This window comes from Pyxicephalus adspersus, chromosome 2, assembly GCF_032062135.1.
Source record: "Pyxicephalus adspersus chromosome 2, UCB_Pads_2.0, whole genome shotgun sequence".
Taxonomy (NCBI): domain Eukaryota; kingdom Metazoa; phylum Chordata; class Amphibia; order Anura; family Pyxicephalidae; genus Pyxicephalus; species Pyxicephalus adspersus.
The window spans coordinates 117615186-117628571 of NC_092859.1; the positions used below are offsets into that span (position 1 = coordinate 117615186).

Consider the following 13386-nt stretch of genomic DNA (forward strand, 5'->3'; position numbering starts at 1 on the left):
AATGTAGTAGCAAAATATACAGACTAGTGGATGGAGTGCCCCAACAAAATAATGTCAGTATGTTTTTGTTGTGCAAAAATACATAGTATACAAGTTAAGATTTGATTTTTTTTTTTTTTGAAGTGCAACACCCTGCGGTGATCAAGACAGAATGGGAACGCAGATCACCCCGGGATATATACGTCACACATCCAGGAATGCTGCTCCTTCTGCAAATGCCTTTTCTTTAATTGGAAGAAAATGCAGATCTCTTGCATTCACAGTGAGAGGGGCGCTCTTTTTTCCCCCCTATCTATGCCAACCTATCTTGTGCCTGCACAGTGCAAGATCGGTGATGTATGAAGAAGAACCCGGAAGAAGAAGATGGTGGCGCCCGGTGTGGAGGAAGAATACCAGGACGACGCGGGACCTGATCAAAAAACCTCCTGATGGGTCGACAGATTAAAGGCATTTTTTATGTTTAGTTTAGTTCTGCTTTAAGTTTTAAACTTTCATAATACTGTTCCTTATTGTCACACATTGCTTGCTCCCATGATACATTTTTGCTTTCTTGTGGAACACTGGAGGATGTTACCAAAGTGTTCTTCCATCTACTATCATTTATATCTCTCATACAACTAGCACTAATAAAATTCTTCCGGCACAAAGTGCTTTGAGACTCATCTGGAACAATTCTTTTAGGGGGCGGACTGTACCAGTGATCCCAATAGAATTAAAAATAAGAATTCTCCTCCCGTCTCCTTTTTCTGCCTATGTGACCCATTCCTAGAGAAGATGAGGAAGAGACAGATCAGAAGTCGAGGTTGGGGGTGAACAATCCTAGTTCTGTGAAGAATACAATTTGAATTCTTTTTTTTTTATAACAAATTATTATCCAAAATTATGGAACACTTCACAAATTTGTGTGTCATCTTTGCATGTGGGCCATGCGAATGTTCTCTGTGACTTTCCAATTTTACTATATGCCCTGCCAAAGCGAGGACACATTTTTTTTTCTAAAATGTTACTTGCCTGGATGTTAGGCTGATTCAATGGCTTTAAAAGTCACTACAGGGTGTACTGTTTTGGGTAAGCGACTCAAATATTACCAAAGCCTAAAAGCTAGGCAAGCAGAATATTTAAAGAGGTGGTCTATTTCTCACTGGATTCTTGGTATTTCTCTCTTTTTTACTTGTGACCAGGATCATTTCTTACCAGGATGCAATAGTTCTGTATACAAAAGTTTAGAAAGCCTTTTATAAACAAAACAAAAAATGTTAATCTATATCATTGACTTCATCTAAGCCAAGATAAACAGCATATTAATAAAACGGAAGAGATGACAACATGCGCTTATATGTGCTATCATACATTGTGATTTCCAGGATCATTCATACCACCATTAGTTAGGGCACATTTTGTAATGACTTTGATGTTCTGACATTGGATCCGCTAGCCCGTTGACCGATGTCTCTACTGTGCTGTATTTTGGAAAATCATGCAGCCACAAGACTTACAGAGCATTCCTAAATCCCGGATGGGAAAGAATATTTTCTCTGGAGCACTGCCAAAGTCAGAAAAAGCAAAAACATAAACAGAGCTAAAACAAAACCACTGTAACACAAAATATTTATATCTCTGAGATACAAGATTTTTATAATAAAGATTTACAACGCTATATCAATGCTGAACATAAACATGAAAGAAAACACTGGGAAAATAAATGAGGTCTGGAAGTAATTTTTCAGGTGCCATGTTAAACTGAAGATACTCTACAGACAAAAAGAAATATATATCTGGAGTTGCATAATAGAAGCATTGTTTACTTATAGAGTAGTTCCATTTTGCATCCACCAATTGCTGTAATCTACCAGTACACCCCTCTGCCTTTTGTTTGTAATCCTAATATCCTGGAACACAACAAATGGTGATGCTTGAACAGACTTCTTGCTGTCACTTACAAATGCCAATACATTATATTTATTTCCAGACTTGGCATGCCTTGGAAGTTTGAATTTAATGCAAGGAAAATTAAATGTTCAATGGGTTTCAGGCAGCACACTTCTATTGATTCCAAATGGATCCATAAAAATCTATAAGGTGTGCTTATTCTGCATGAAATTATGCAGAAACTAGATTCAGAGGGCCGGACAAGAAAGTGTGGGACTTGAGCAACTTGCTTTGCTTACTGGATAGCATTATTAGTATACTGAATACTTTTTTTTTTTTGTTATCTGGAATTTCTCATTCATAGTATGGGGTAATATTCTTGACATTATTTGACCTATTTCTTAGGGAATCCTGTCAATCTCTATGAAATATGTTTTTGCTTCTGTCTATATAACAATGTGCATATGGGATTAAAAGGTCCCATGTAGGACATGCCTTTTGGCAGTAAAGCGGCTATCTGCTATAGGTAGAAATATTTGTCATCCATTCCAGTCATAGTGGGATCTGCGTATGCAGCTAATGAAATCAGATTTAACTTTGGCCTTGAAAATGCATTGCTGGATTACAGGCTGTTTGCCAGTAACAATATCACATTTCACACTTCTGTTTTTGCTATGAGACATAGAAGACAATGGGGTAGTATATACTTGTTTACTAGATCCCAGTGGTGATAGAGCAACATTTGTCATAAATCACTAAGGCTAGAAGTACATGTGGCTGTATCTAGAACTAGAACTGAATTCTTTTTATTGATAGCTAAAGCCACAGGACCTTTAGAGATAAAAGTTTCCCTTCCTTTTGTTAGGATCACCTATAAACATTTTACCATTTGATGTGTATAGACAAGCTTCTAGAACTGTGTTTTTTAAAACATGGGGGAACCCCTGAAAAAACTTTTGGGTCTTCAGGGAACCCCTGCTAAATGTATTATATACTACAGTATGTTAGCATGGTGGTCAGTGGGAAGAATGCCAGGCCAGAGGGAAGAATGACAATCGTTCAGATCATTGGTGTCACTGACCTGAGAGGAACTGCTCATTGCTCAAGGAACCCCTAGTAAACTCTGGAGGAACATTGGGGTTCCATGCAATCCTGGTTGGGAAACATTGATCTAGAATATGGCCGTATGTCCAATAATAATGAGAAACAACTATGTTTTATAACTTTATAAAGAGAAGCTACAATTCTTGTCTTAGCTGCCTATAGGTACAAGCTTGTTGAGTCTCATAGTAAATCTGGTCCTGTATGCAACTCCGAAATAATTAAGACATCTGTCAGTGTAGAACAGGGTTCGGAAATCTTTTTAGGCTACTAGGCCATTTCAAGAGGTCAAGAAGGCACACTAGGCCAAAAGAAACAAGGTGTCCAAGAGAAGGTTATTTCCAACTGAATGAGAATAACTTCTCATTCAGTTAACTTCCACTCACAAAAAAGTGGAAGAGTGAAGTTTTTTTTTGTTTCAATCAGTTTTATTAAAATTTTTGAAAAGTCATTACATAGAAGAAAATATCACGTATATGAACAGAACAAAAGGGGAGGGCCAAGGAGCTCCCGTCACATCAAGTACAAACAGTATGAAAATATAGGTGACATTTTACATTTAACAATTGTCTAACAGTGTAAATGAGTGCTTATACATCCACCAGTACATAAAAAACGGGGGTAAAGGGGAATACAACAATAAAATATACATGTCAAAAAAGAGCAAGAAAAACAAATACCCCTGAATTAATTGGAATAGAGAAACTAATCAAACACATGTATTTAGTGGATCAACTAATATACTCATCTCTGGATATACCTGACAGGTATATCAAAAAAGCACTTGCATAATACTAGTTAACATAAGGGGGGGGAATAATCAACTGGACAGCCCAGGGAGGAGATAAGGGTTCAACAGGGTGGATAGGAGGGAAGGGGAGGGGAGGTGGGGGGGGGGAAGCGCCCGACTGGCCAAGCGCACATTTAAACTATCAGAGTATTACGTATCATTTCAAAATAATTTGAACTACACTGATACTCTCTCTTAGATTAGCTTAGGTTAATGCCAAAGAACTTTTAAATTGGGTGGATTCCTTAAACCAATCCCATGCAGACCATATCAACTTATATTGTTCCCATTTATTGTCGTCCTCCGCTACAAGCCTCTCCAGATGCTGTATCTTTTCTAATTCTGTAAACCAATCTTTCAAGGATGGCGCTGTGGTCCATTTCCATTTCCTGGGAATAATAGACCTGGCAGCTGCAAGAAAATGTCTCAATACATCTCTCTTGTTAGCCTTTATGGACCCCGGGAGGATAGATAACAAAGCTATCTGGGGGGTAATCCTCAAATCTGAACCAGAAACATATATAGATATATTATAGATATCCACTATCTGAGACCACAACTTACGGATATTAGAACAATCCCACCATATATGTAACATTGTGCCTTGATGGGTAAGACAACGCCAACACCTATCGGATAGGGAAAGAGACATACGGTGGATGTCTGAGGGGCAAAGATACCATCTAGAGATAATTTTGTAATTGGTCTCTTGAGCCTTACAGGGAAGAGACATTTTATGAGTTAAAATAAACGCTTTTTCCCAGTCCAACGGAGAGATAACCTCTCCCAATTCCTTTTCCCAGTACCTTGTGTAGGTGGGGGCGTTGTTAGTATGGAATTTAATCAGGATCTCGTAAATTTGTGATATCACATGAATCGGTCTATTAGGGGAACGTAGTACAGATTCAAAAGCCGTGAGGTTACGCTGTATGGGACACTTAGCTAGAAAGGTTGAAACAAATGAGGACAACTGGTTGTATCGCATCCACATTGAGGGGAGCCTCTGCACCCTGGCGTCAAACGATGAGAATGGTGGAATCCTTCCATTCTGGAGTATACTGCATAACTGTCTATTCTCCTGAACTGACCAAGAGAGGAATTTTTTAGCATTCATTGCCGGTGGAAATGAGGGATGCTGGTGTCCAGTACCTGAATTGGGATAGTCTTGTGGAAGGCTATAGAAACCCCTTTAGTTTTACCGTCAGGATTGGAGCTATGAATCCAATTGGTATAGTAGCGGTTGTGTAGCGAAGGGATCTTTTGGGAACAAAAGTGTGTTTCTTGGAGCATTAGCATATGTACTTTAGCTTTATGTTGGCTATGAGTGAAGTTTTTTTATAATGAGAGAAACTTCTAATAGTATGTTGGCATAATAGGACCATGGCATCTTTACCAGATGCTGCCCACTAAATTAATAATGGCTCTCTCAGGTTACTCTTCATGCACTATGCTCATCACCTCCTCACAGTGAGCTCTGCTGGTATCCTCAGCATTATCACACAATCATGTGGGCCAAAGCTGCTGACGGGACATCAATTGCTTCAGGAGCCTGGAGGATTGTCCCCGAGGGCGTGTATTGGCATTGCCAATACAATAGGACTATGGATAACACATGCTTGGCATTAGGGGAGATAGCAGTTAGGTAAATAGACTCTGTGATATCAAAGATCATTTTATTATCATGTTTGTAGTGTATATGTATGCTGATGATCAGGCAGAGAGGCATCTAACACTACTGGAAGTCATTTGAGAATGAAAATATCAGAACCCATGTAATTCACTTATTTATTATAATGGACTTAATGGGCCTGATTTGTTAAAGTACTCCAAAGCTGGAGAGGATACACTTTCATCATTGAAGCTGGGTGATCCAGCAAACCTGGAATGGATCTGTTACAGAATTCATGACATTTGCTAGCAAATAGCAAATTACTTTCAAGAAATTCATTCCAGGGTTGCTGGATTACCCAGCTTCACTGATCAAAGTGTATCCTCTCCAGCCTTGGAGATCTTCATTATATCAGGTCCTATATGTTTATAAAAGGATCATCTGCTGGTGAAGTAATAAAAACAAGCAATACATTGTCACCACCTGTGAAACAGTCAACCTACCTACCATTGCCAGCTTTAAAAAGCCACACGACATTTGTGATAACATTTATACCAGCAAATGGGCTTTGGGAAGAAATTTTTAATTATTTTCAATACTTTTCTTTTTTTGAGATGGAGAGGATGTGCAGAGGATATGTGGCATGTGCAACAGGGCATGTTTGTAATCTAAAGAACTGTAATTTCTTTAATGTTTTATCTGCAAAGGACATTTTTTACAGAGCTGATTTGTTAGGGATGATGGAACACATTTTAACGCATAGCATTATGCTATAACTATCTGTCTCTTAGGGATGAACAGGCTTGCCTAAATAAAATAAATGGGCTTTGGCCCAACGTTTCAGTGGCCCTTCTCCTTCTAATTTGCTGTGTACTTGTAGCTAGTGAATCTTATAGCTAGTCTAACAATCCTGATCTCATAAGCAGCTAACACTCTGTGTACTCCATCAACAATGAAAAAAAAGGTGGTTAATGGGCAAGTCTTTAATAATGGACCATGCTCAGCCAGATGTGATGGTTTATTTTCCTTCTATAAGCTAAAGAACATTAATAAAGGAAGAGTAACTCAAAATACATTCACCAGTTGAAAGGCATTGTGAACCATGGATCTGCTCATTGCTGCTTGTACTCCAATAATTGTTGGTACCCTGAAATTTTAGATGAATACCGGTAACTAGGTGTTTGTTATATTTAACCTGACAGTTCTAGGTCTGCATTGTGGTTATCTGAATTGAGTGGATCAATTCTGATTTACCTGATTCAGTGTAAAATGATCAGTTATGCTGATGCAGAAAACTCTGCTCATTGAGCTACTTAGGGGTAACTTGCTGAACAAAAGCTATAAAAAATATATACAGAAGTTGTGTTTTTTGGTGTATTTAGGGTAGTTATTTTTTTTTTTTAATTTTTGAGCCTTTTAATGCCCACTGCACCCTTAAAACCTTCAAAAATATTTTTCCTAATCACTCAAAAGCATTTTGGCAAAATAAACCTAAGACTCCAATACAGCAATCTATATATATTTTTTACCTAAAATACAATGTTAAATGAATGATTTTACACATTCTTTTTAGGTATAGTTGATTTCTAGCTAGATGAGTGCTAGGAACATGTATCCTTTATTACAGTAACGCCAATACATATGCAACACTGAGTAAGGATCTGCTGGCTTCCCTAGTCTGCTTTTGATTTGTATTTCTTTGTCCCTTTTTGGCAGCCTTCCCTTGGCATCGCGAATACTATTCTTTTCTTCTGACCATGTAACCCAAAAAATCCCAATGTAATTCCATAAAAACAACTATTCTTTCTTATGTTACATACCAGTCATAAAATGCAGGCTAAAGTATGAAGCCTGTGGTGTCCCATCTCTACTTATAACTGAATAAACAAATGGAGGAGATGCTAGATTTTTGGCTACGGCCCATCATGTGACCTTTTGTCCCTCTCTCTACTTTTTTTCTTTAAAAGAATGTATCAATATACTTAATCATTTTGATATATCTATGTTAGGGGGCCTGGCCATACCAATGCCTTTAAAATAAGGACTTAACAGTTTTTGTTGTCCCCATTGTACTAGCAGTCATGAAAAGAAGATCTCTGTATGGCCTATTTTCCTCCTTAAAATCTGATCAATTTAAAAAACAAGAAGCAACAACAGTCCAATGAAGTGTTCGGCAAGACGAGTTGTATTCTTCCTATAGACTTTTCAGTTTTCTTGGAATGAGCATATTCAAGTCAAGGCAGCTTCAAAAAGTTTATGGAATTTTGGCAGAAGGTAAGTCTCCATTAAATTCTGAACAGACCTACCAAATACATAAAAAAGTGCCTCCTTTATGTACAATATATCCCAAACAGCCATCCAGGCTTCAGAAACTACAATACATAATCAATAGTTATAGCAAAAGGTTTGTCTAGGAGCTCTTCTTTAAATAATTGTTAGAATTCTTGCACAAATGCATACTTGCTGTGCCTATTTGCAAGCAGGAATGTGTCATATATGATATATGATCACACTATTATAAAGTGATTCGTATGTATATGGAGCTGACTGAACCTTATCTGCGAGTTACTGATGAAGTCCACAGAAGTTTCAATATTTTACTGACTGAAATCCCAGAGGGAACCTTATCTTAGCCAGCTGAAATACTGTCAAATGGAAAAAAGCCCGCCAGGGATGTAACACTAACCAGGTAGTGTTATTGAGCACAGAAGCAGATGTAGAAATACATTAGGAATAACCACAAAAGAACACAAAGACGAGGCTCAACATATTGTTTTGATTTTACCTGAGTACAGATTTTACTTCAAAATTCATATTATTGCACTACAATGCCCTATAAAATTCCACTTCTACATGTAATATACATGAACCATCAGTATTCCGATATCATGATTTCATTTTGCTTTAGGCGAGTGTAACTACTAGCTCACCAGAACATATTTCAATGTCTTCATTGCTGAGAAGCTTCCCATTGTTTTGAGTTTTTTATTCTCAGGTGAAAATGACATCATTTTCCACTCTTGGTGTACTAATAAAGCTTTGAGAGGACTTGTCCTGTGGAAAGGTGTACCCAAAAAAAGACAAACAAAGGGCAAAGTTCTAAGCTGAGAAGAATTCTCATTCCACACAGTTTTCCTGGAACTCATGTTTCAATTGGGCTATTTCCACTTCTTGTTCTGGGCCTTTCCCCCTCACTTATTTTCTAGATGACAATTGTCTCAAATAGAATCGTGAACCTTCCCTAAGTGTCCCAGGGGCAGCAATACAAACTTGACAGAGAACCCCCACTGTATGCAAAACTAAAATAAAGGTCTCAAGATACATTTTATTATAATTAGGCTTATGCCTAAGAATAATCATAAAGGAACAAAAAGACAGGGTTCAACATATTGTTTGATTTTACCATTTTTTCCTTTAAAATTCATAATATTGCACTACAATGTCCTGTAAAATGCCACTTTTACATGCAATACACATCAATAATATTCCAAAATCATGATTTCATTTGCTTAAGGTAAGTGTAACTACTAGAACATATTTCTAATGTCTTCATTGGTGGGAATCTCACCATTGTTCCCTGTCGTTTTTCTTTTATTGTTTTACTTTTTCTTGAAATTCAATAAATGCAGACTTGTTACCTTAAGCAGACCATGTTACCTTACATTTTTAATGTAATCAAAAGAAATGAATTTTTTATCAGGTTGATATCTTTGTCCTCTTTCCCTGTTTTAAAATCCATGAACTTATTTTCTGTGTATAATTTAAGTAAATGTGATCTTTTCCCAAAAAGTACTGGATAATTCTGTATTCTCTAAATGATTGCACCCAGCTATGCAGATGTGTTGGCAATACATGACCTGATCTAGGAAGGAACCATATTGTTGTCATTTCCTGCTGCTGGGAGTTTTACAAGAGATTGCAGGTGCAGTGACTTGAAAGCTAATTCCCCTTGCTCTGCCATTCACTACATTCCTTGATACAAAAAAAAGAACATTTAGAAGTATTTTTCATTATTTAACTCTTTCTTGGATTGGGTAGTTGGTATTATAAACCCCTGTACTCATTCCCCATGGTATGAAAATGACAATCTGGGGTCCTTCTTATAAAAAGGGGCTTATGGATTCAAAGAAGCCCTCTCACAGACTTCACAATCCCACAACCCCACAATGGGTTTTGATGATGAGGTGCGGTCCTTTAGCTGTGGGGAGCTCCCAGTTTTGAGGGAGCATGAGAATCTGGCTTAGATAGGAAAGGTGGCCACTTTCTGTCCCCCTTCTTCTGGCCACTTATACCTCTTTGGGTCTGATATGGTGTATGTGTGTGTTTGCAAATTTCTGCTGCTCTTTATTCTGGATAGCCAGGCTCTATTCCTGGCAAATTGTGTTATTTCGGTATTAAGGGGAAGCTCCCTGGCATTTTGTGTTTTAATGTTTTTCTTTTAATAAATAAAAAAAACAGGTAGAGCTGTAAGACAAAAATACCAAACATATTAACTGAAGGTTCTAATGTGCCCACTTTTCCTGAATAATAAGCTTTTCACAGAGCTGATGGCAATATATTACAATAGGGGTTTTCCTATCCAGTTTGTGAATTAATAAGTTTTGTGAATAAAAGTGATATTACCAATTAAATTGGGCACAACCTTATTGAATTGAAAGCAATGGGATGCCAATTATTTAAATTAATCTGAAGGCTTTAAGAAGATGTTTTATCACCTTTTCTTTGATTTATAGAAAAACCACCACATTCAATACCAAAACTTTTCAGATGTTGCTTATCATTAAATATATTTATTATTGCACATACTGTACGTAAAATAACAAAAAGTATTGTTATAGGATTGTTATACTTCAATGCCACAAATTTTCCTGCTATGACAAAGTGATAGATCCTTGTTGGCTGAAGTTCTCTGCTCAGTGAATGCAATCCTGTTCACAGGCTGGTTCAGATTCAGTTTCACCGATAAGCTTCTCTCATCATTTGTGAAATAGTCTTCCTTAATATAGCTGCCCTGTGTGTCTGAACTATGACCTCCCATGTGTGCTAATTTAATTGTGAATGAACAAGCTGTACAACCATACCATAGCAAAATGACTGAATACACCATATACTTCATTCTAAGGTTAGAGAAAATGAATAAAAAATGAAAATCACAAATTATAACGTATACAGTACTTTTCTGTGAGCTGTATTTAAAGTGATGAATGATACAAAATGAAAAAGCTGACATTGAGAGTTTTAAAATAAAAATGAAATACTGGTATGTTACAATGGCTTTATCAATACACTATGAGCCGTTACCTTTTCACTTTCATTATTCTGCATGAGTAAATGATTGTCAATGAAGCCAGCTAAAGCTGAACTCCAGACAGACTATTTAAAAAATCTGACATTCCCTCAAGCATTCCCTGGTGGGAATCAATTACTGCCATTGAAACACGTGAACCTGGAAGATTCCCCATGGGAATGTTTGAGGGAATGTCTGATTCACTGTTTAATAAATAGAGCCCCTAATGTTTTTTTTCTTGATTCAAAATAAGCAGTGTAAGCAGTGTAAATACCTGAAAGTGTAAGCAGTGTAAATACCTGAATTTGGCCTGGTATCAGCTTCTAGGAGTCACACTGGGAGATGGAAAACTAATATAAACAGCCAATTAGTATAGTTACAGTCTTTTGGTGCATACAGGGAAAATGCTGGTATGTGGACAAATTAGGGTGACAGTGAGATTGACCGGTCACTGTGCTGCTTCTATTTTCATTGTCCAGTACTTATCCTTTAAGATGAAGTTCATCTGTAATTACTGCATTGATTTGTCACTGTACCTATGATAATATCATGGTGTATTGATCAAATGGTATTTTCATGCTTTCATACTTGTTATTAGGGATGAGCGAGCATATTAAGTTTGATCTCGCGGCGAATCGGGCCTTTCTCGCTTACCGAAAATGTAAGCGAGAATGACCTTCTGATTCACCAAGAGGTTGAGCTCTCAACAAACTAGAGGATTTCCAGGACTGCATGATGAAAATCCTCTGCAATTCCCGGGCACTAGAGGGGATCGCACACTCTTCTCAATGAATGCAGCCACAGCTGCAATCATTGGGAAGATGTCCAGCACAGGAGAACCTCCTGACATTGTAATATAAGTATCTCCTACAAATGATACATTTGTATCAAATGGCACAGAATTGATATGATTGAGAAACAGCTGGGAAAATTAAGGTTGACAAAGCACGAGGACCTGATGGATTACATCCACATATCCTCAAAGAGCTGAGCTCCGTTATTTCAAAGCCATTATTTCTAATTTTTAGAGACTCTTTAGTCACTGCCAAGGTACCAATGGATTGACGTAAGGCCAATGTGGTTCCTATCTTCAAAAAGGGAGCAATGTCATTACCAGGTAACTACAGACCCGTTAGTTTAACGTCCATAGTTTGAAAGGTCCTATAGAGTTTGATAAAAAACCACAAAGAGGATTTTCTGTTGGAAAAAATTATTATATTATTATAAGTGATAGTCAGCATGGCTTCAAGAAAGACAGAAGTTGTCAAACAAATTTACTCTCTTTTTATGAGGAAGTAGGTAGACAGTGGAATAGCAGTTGATATGGTGTACCTGCTAAAGCATTTGACACAGTACCCCACAGACGGTTAATATGCAAGTTAGGGACGATAGGTTTGGAAAAGTCAATCTGTAAATGAATAGAGAACTGGCTTAAGGATTGCATCCAGAGAGTAGTGTTTAATGATACATACTCTGAATGGTCTAAGGTTATTAGTGGTGTACCTCAGGGTTCAGTGTTGGGACCTTTACTGTTTAATATCTTTATAAATGATATAGAGTTTGGGATTAAAAGTACCATTTCTGTGTTTGCAGATGACTCCAAACTATGTAATGGAATTAGGCCCATACAGGATGTCTATAATCTACAAGCAGACCTGGATGTACTGTTTGATTGGGCAGCCAAGTAGCAAATGACATTTAATATAGATACATGTAAAGTTATGGACTTGGGAGATAACAACATGCATGCTTCATACTGTCTAGGGGGGATACATTTGGGGCAGTCAGAAATGGAAAAGGATCTGGGGGTTCTGGTAGACCAAAGACCTAATAACAGCATGCAATGCCAAGCTGCAATATCTAAAGCTCTTTTTTTCTGTTGAAGCAAACTCTACCAGGGTTTTTTTGCCTTCCTCTGAACCAACTATGTCTTATAGGGTTTTATATCTGGGATATGTCTATTTCCCTAGTGGTTGAACTTAATGGTCTTTTTTCAACCTAACCTACTATGTAACTATGTAAGAGATACTTATATTACAATGCCAGGAGGTTCTCCTTTGCTGGGCATCTTCTCAATGATTGCAGCTGTGGCTGCATTCCTTGAGAAGAGTGTGCGATCCCAGGGGCATTAGAGGTTAATTAACCAATCGCGTGAACTGGAGGATTTCCAGGGCTGCATCATGCAGCCCTGGAAATCCTCTGCGATCCCCGGGCACTAGAGGTTAATTAACCTTTCACGAGAATGCCAGAAGCATTCTCGCTCATCCCTACTTGTTATATCATGTAAAGAATTTCTGTGAATTGTACAGGCTGGTAATAACAAAGATGTCTTACAATACTGGGCTTTCTAAATTAAAATTCAGGTTTTGATTTCACCAAGATTTGAACTTCCCAAATGTGCTACTCCCCCACCCATCCCATACCAAAATATACTGCTGCATCAAAGGAGCTTATTCAGCTTCTATCTGTAAAAATAATATCTAAAGTATTTTCACCCAGATGTTCAGATGTCACGTGTATACCTTGGTATATGTTATATCCTGGCTGCGTTCTACCTGTTTTTTACAGCTGACTGGACTGATTGAGCTTAACACAATTCGTTATAATTTATATAACACTCATTTTTTTTGAAAATTTTGTAATAAAATAACAAAGGCAGGAAGTCAGGACAAATAAAATCAAAACATAGAATAATTCTTATTTTTATATTTTATAACTCTATTTATATTA

General features: G+C 37.4%; 1 non-coding gene across 1 annotated transcript; it reads right to left on the minus strand.

Moving 5' to 3' along the window:
• Window positions 1-876: 876 nt before the first annotated feature.
• Window positions 877-983, minus strand: LOC140325061 (U6 spliceosomal RNA). Its single transcript, XR_011919646.1, has one exon. It is a non-coding gene; the product is annotated as a U6 spliceosomal RNA (small nuclear RNA).
• Between the last annotated feature and the right edge of the window lie 12403 nt (window positions 984-13386).